Genomic DNA, 6,203 nt, shown 5'->3' on the forward strand with positions numbered 1-6,203 from the left:
CTGATCGACCGGTTGTCACCCCCGCTCCACCATCAATGGCTCTCGGCACTGCCATTCCTCCGTCCAACATTCGCACTGTCCCCCAGATAGGACGTACCTGAATTTACCTAAGCCGTTTTGATCCGAACGTGACGGGTGATGACGTTCGGACATTGGCCAGGCCACAGGTTGGCAAGGAAGATGTGATTGTGAGACGTTGATCGCGAATCCACACGTCCACTTACCTTCGTATCTTACCGTGTTGTGGTTCCCGTGGAGTTGAGTGAGACAGCGCTTTTACCGAGCACGTGACTGCGGGGAATTGCTTTTGGCGAATTTATTGACCGGCCTTGCACCCCAACAGGTTTGGCGTCCTAGCCAACACCTGTCGCCACCGATGGATCGACCGACCAACTCACCTGACGCCGATGCTCTGCCTACTGCTTCGCGGAACGAATTGAACTTCACGGCTAATGTTGTCGCGTAGCGAGCACTGCCTTCGTCTGGGGTCCCACGTCAAATACGTCTCATCACCACTGCGCTTCCTTCGGCTCCTACTCCGCACTTGCCTGCTGCTACTAACACTTCGATCGCTGTCACTTTCGCTTTATATGTTCCGTTTCGAACCAAGAGAGAAGCCCTCTTCCCTCTTGGCTCCTCTTTATATAATTTCCTACGGTTCTAACGAGCCCGACCGACGATCGCTAGCTGACCGCGGTCATTCCTCCTTATCAGCTGATATCCGGGCAGAGGTGAACCGGCGACCTTTTTTTGTTCCAACATCTTGCAAGCTAGTTGCAAACAACATTTGAATACGATAATATTCTCATGTGATGGTTTGCCACAACGAACCAGAGGCGGAGGAGTATTAATTGCGTGTGCGGCTTCCTTTCCCGTTTCTGCTGTTTTGTTCCCGTTCCCGTCGCTGGAGGCTGTGTGAGTGCGTATCCACATCAATGATGTGTCTGTAATGCGGAGCACTGTATACATGCCTCCAAACGCACGTACTGCATGACTGTATTGGTGCGGCCCTTGAGCACCTGGCCCCTAACGGCAATGTCCTAGTGTTTGGTAATTTTGACTCGCCGCCCATCGGTTGGTCAACCGATCCTGCCGCTGCGTCTTATTTCTTGCCGACTGTTTTCGGGTCACGTGACTCGGCTTGCATTGACGGCGTGCAGCTCATGCAGCTTTCGGGAATCGTCTACACTCGAGGCCGGCAGCTTTATCTCGTCTTCGGAAACTCTGCTGCTGATTTGTATTGCGGCACTATCATCCCTATGCCTGTGCCGTTATTGCCCGAGGATTCACACCACCCTGCACCAGTACTCAATCTGGTCATCAGACCATCCCCGGTACATGCTCCTCGCTTGCCTCCCGTACACCCTCGCGAGTTGGACTTCCGGAACCTAGACAATTGAAGCTTCCTGGACCAAGATACATCTTTAGATGTAGCCACCGCCAACTTCACATCCACTATATTATTCATCCTGTCTTCCTGTTGTTCTATCCGCAATGCCCCTCTTAACCCGTTGTGGTCTGACACTCACTTGCGTTCATTGGAAGCATACTTCAAACGCGCGCTTCGGGCTTACCGTTCGCAGCGCTTCATCTTCCATCTGCGTGCTTTTTAAACACGCAGCTTCCGCGTACCGCGCTTACAAACGCTTCCGTTATGCTTGTCACATCGCGTATTCAATCGGGACTCTACTCGAATCCGCGATCCTTCTGGTGGGATGTGAACAGACGACGTGGTGTTTCTCGCATTCCCTCCTCCATGTCCGACGGCATTTCCTCCTCGGTCCTTATCCATACTGGGCGGGCCCCTGTTCTCCAGGTCGATCAGGGAAGAAGCTGTTCCTACTATGTGGCGGTCTGCCTGGATGACGCCGATACACACATTTTTGGCGAATAGGATTTACAAACTTAGGGTCGTGGGGGCCCTTTCTGATCCATTTATTGAGCAATCGGGTGTTCTTCACGGAAGTGTCCTAAGTCCCCTCGTTTTCTCGCTTTTCATCGCCAACTGCGATAGAGTTCTTCCACCTGGTGGTTGCCTTCTGTATGGGGATGATGTTAAGATGTATCTTCCACCTTCTATTGCCACCGGCTTTGTTATGTGTGTTCCATAAACTGATACACAATTACTCCCTGAATGGCTCGACGTTGCCACGTGTGTCTGTCGTTAAAGACCTTGGAGTGTGGTTTGATGATCAATTGTCTTTTGTACCACAACTCGACTCGATGATCGAGCGCGCAAACCGGATTTTAGGCATCCAAGATTCGGGCTCCTCATGCAGGCGCTGTATTGCTGCTGGGTGCGTCGCATCTGGGACTACGGTTGCGTCATCTGGTCTCCCGCTGGATAGGTTGGAGAGGGTGCAAAGAAAGTTCACACGGCTCGCCGTGAGGCGGCTTTTGAATAAACCCAGCGCTGCCATGCCTCCCTATCCTGGGCAGTGCGAACATCTTGGGGTAGAAAAGCTCTGTGATCGTCACAACAACGCTCGCTCTTTACTTGTTGCCAACATCCTTCTCTCCAATATATTCTCCTGGCTTGTGACTATTCCTCCTTATGTTCCGTTCTACCAACTCCGCGTGCGATAATTTCTGGCAACACAATATGAAGCTAGCTTTGAACTTTGTGATGTTCCAGACACCGCATCACATAAGGTTTTCTTCTAACCGGCGCTACCGCTCGACTGTCGCGAACCCCCAAGAAGCAATGCAAGATATTCTTTTCCAAATTATTTTTCATAAAAGCTATGTTTATTGAGGTCCCTTATGACACATTAACTGGGAGCACTCTCCCTTTTTGCTCTGTCTCGAGGCTTGGGAGGTTTTTCAACAGAATCGCACGCGGCACGCACTTGGTCCTTCGGCATCTCGTCACAGATCTTGAAAATGAGCTCTTTATATTAGTCCATGTTCGTTGATACACGTTTGACCACACATAAAAGATCAGCGGATTAAGAGAAATTTGTCAACTTCATCCGACACCACGTTTAAACGATATTGCCACGTTTCAAGTCAAAACATCAACCCGGCTAGGAGTGAAAATTTGTTTACGTAGCTGCATCAAGTGTTCAATTCTCCATATCAATTATGTCGAAGTTTGTTGAGCGGCGCTCGTGCGTTAAGTTTTGTTTGTTTGTCCGGGGAGACCGTCAACCTCGACCGACGACGGCCACGTCGTCCAAATAAGGGATTTGGTTATGAACAACCGGCGTTTAACCATCTGAGAACTTTCGGAAAGTGTTGCTGTTTCCCAAGGCTCGGTAAACACGATACTGCAATATGTTTTGGGTTTGAAGCGGGTGAAGTCCCGCTTGTTGCCGAAATTCCTCAGCATTGTCGAGAAGCGGAATCGGGTGGAGACGTGCCAAGACGTGGAGCCTCGAACGAGCCGAGGCCCAAGCGGTCGCGCCAAAGCCGCTCAAAGGTGAAAGTAACGCACACGGTATTTTTCGATTACCGGGGGTGGTGTACCAGGAGTTTTTACCGAGGGGCCAAACCGCCAATAAAGAATATTACCTGAGCGTAATGCGGCGGTTGCGGCACTCTATCCGGCAAAAGCGGCCGGATTTGTGGAAGGACAACCGTTGGTTTTTGCACCATGATAACATGAAAAAACGCAGTCACCTTACTTTTTCGACACATTCCGATTTATTAAGATTTCATTCGCCGGAATATGTCGCCGGGTCGATCACCCATCCCAAACTAATTTACTATGACGTCATGGTACTCTTCTGAGGATCAGATTTTGAAAAACGTGTTCATCGCAAATCTAGAAAGAAGAAAGAAAATCGGACCGAAAAACCGTAGCAGGACGCAACATAGGTGTTAAAAGATATGGAATAGAAAATGGGTAGGATCTTCTTCGTTGCGTAACGACCGTGTTAGTCATACATGTCGGATGAAGTTTAAGGGCTTACTAGACTTTTTTCCACTGTGTACGTGGATAGTCATTCCTTTCTCAAACGGGTGAAGGTCCGGTTACGGTTCATCGCACAGGTTCTAACAGGCGCTATGTTGAATGTCACATTTTCCACCTGCTAGTTGAAGTCTGCTATCACAGAATTCATCTTGGTTTGATTATTTCAAAGTTGCTTATATCAAACGCTGACATAAAATTATTTTCATAATTTTATCTACATCAAAGTATAACAAAATGCTGAATCCCATATGCATCACAAACAAGTGTTGGCGCACCTTATCTTTATTTGGTTGCTGTTGCATAAAGCTTTTCTTGTTGCATACACTACGCATCCTGGGACACACTAATCATACAGGGCAATGATGTCTTTTACGCTGACTATAGTCCCGGTTATCATAAGAAATGTCCCAAATACACCCATCAAAATGTTCTTCACCAACCGCCACTTCATCCAACCAAAGTCCGAAGGCCATCGGTGGACGGTGTCGACCAGTACAGGAAACCAGAGGGCTAAGATAGGGTTGAAAATGGATCCGATCATTTCAACGAACTAATGAACGACTGCACGATCATGTGCCACTGTCTTTTAACTCGTCGGTGCAGCTTACGCCATATGATTTCTTGTGGGACGTAGAAATATATACCAATCGAGAAGAGGAGTGCAACGGCCGACAGGACTTGGACGATTAACGCCAAGCTGGTAAGTAAGGAAAGAGCTGTGTTATATTGTGAAATTCTAACTCTCTACTTATCTGTATACTTTTCTTCGGTTGGGAAGTTCAGCGTGATAGCGCCCTGAATTGCATCGCCGTAACGGAGGTATCCCATCAACCCAAGAAAGCTATACAAGAATCCCAAGCAACTGATGTTGACGTTGACGATTCCCGGGCAGCCGAGGTAATGCTGAGGATTTTTCATCTGATTTGAAACGGGGAAAATAAGTTCAGTTGCATCGAACGCAAAGTATGCCGATCTGTGGGAAAAGCAATGTGGTGTAAATACGTAACTTACAGCTTAACAATGAACTTCTACCCACCCGAGGAATTTCGTCAACGAACTAAATGTTGGAAACATATACCGATCGTCAGTAGAAAGAGGTTCTCTAAAGATGTAATACAAAGAAATCACGACGTTGGCAATGATCAGCGTCGTCGCGATGGCCGAGAATGGGACCAGATATTTGATCTCCCTCACTTGGGTTATCACAATCGCTGGTATCGCGGCCATTAAAATATAGATCCGTACGTCCCAGTCGAGATCAGTTCTACTGTTGATAACGTCGTGTAGAGTAGTACCGACGAAGACCATATAAACCATGGGCGCAAACGAAATCATGAGGTAGTAATCGATGAAAGTTCTGGAATAGTAAAAAACAATGCGTTTGATGACCATAAAAGATTTGTTCTATGCAGCCTTATTACAAATGTTAAAAGATTCCGTTGAACCATATACTCACTTCAATATTTTGCCCAACGGCCTCGTCCTGACTGGACCAAGGGCAAACGCACGATCAACAGTTTGAGCATATGTCAGCATAGGGACACGATCTCTTTTGCAGATTTTATATGCGGTACCGACCTGTAACATTGCAATCGTCACAATAAAAGGTAAATTATGACTCACTTACACAGTTTGAATGAAAATAGACTACTCACTAGTAGATGCACACAATGTGAATAGAGTAGTCCTAGAAGAATCGTTCCAATAACTCCAAAAATAAGTCCTCCATTCCGTATGGCGTACGGCATCGATAGGATTCCCACACCCATGGCACCTTTCATCACGTGTATGAACGTTCCGATTGTGCTGTAATAGGAAGATCAAGACTTTCATTTCATAGCTCGATCAGAAAGAAGCAGATACTTTGGTGTCACTAAATAGGGCTTCGTTTTTGACTCACGAGATCGGTTTGTCCACGTTACGATGCTGATATGGGTCATAGTCCTCTTCTGGTGCAGTTTCGACTTGACCATCCTCACCAGTGGCGCTGACCTTTGTCAACGTTTCCGTCGATGTCATGTCCCTCTAGGAGTATTGCTGTTAACAATGACCAGCACCGTTAGATCACAGACACTGAATGCGGCGGGTCACATTATTTACTAGCATATCTGCGGGGTGTTAGGTTATTAAAACCGTCTTTCGCATATAAGATAGCCCCGTCATAACACAGTGCGTCAATTGGTATAATTGCCTGGAGATACAATCCTTTTCGGTGATAAGATATGGGCATTAATTTGAAATAAGACAGTTCATTAATCGGTACTGACAGTACGTTATTGCAGCTTTC

The 6,203-nt window shown here is 47.2% G+C and overlaps 1 pseudogene; it reads right to left on the bottom strand.

Moving 5' to 3' along the window:
• Positions 1-4,259: 4,259 nt before the first annotated feature.
• Positions 4,260-5,935, bottom strand: LOC131285270 (proton-coupled amino acid transporter-like protein CG1139; annotated as a pseudogene).
• Positions 5,936-6,203: the final 268 nt, after the last annotated feature.

This window comes from Anopheles ziemanni, chromosome 3, assembly GCF_943734765.1.
Source record: "Anopheles ziemanni chromosome 3, idAnoZiCoDA_A2_x.2, whole genome shotgun sequence".
NCBI lineage: Eukaryota > Metazoa > Arthropoda > Insecta > Diptera > Culicidae > Anopheles > Anopheles ziemanni.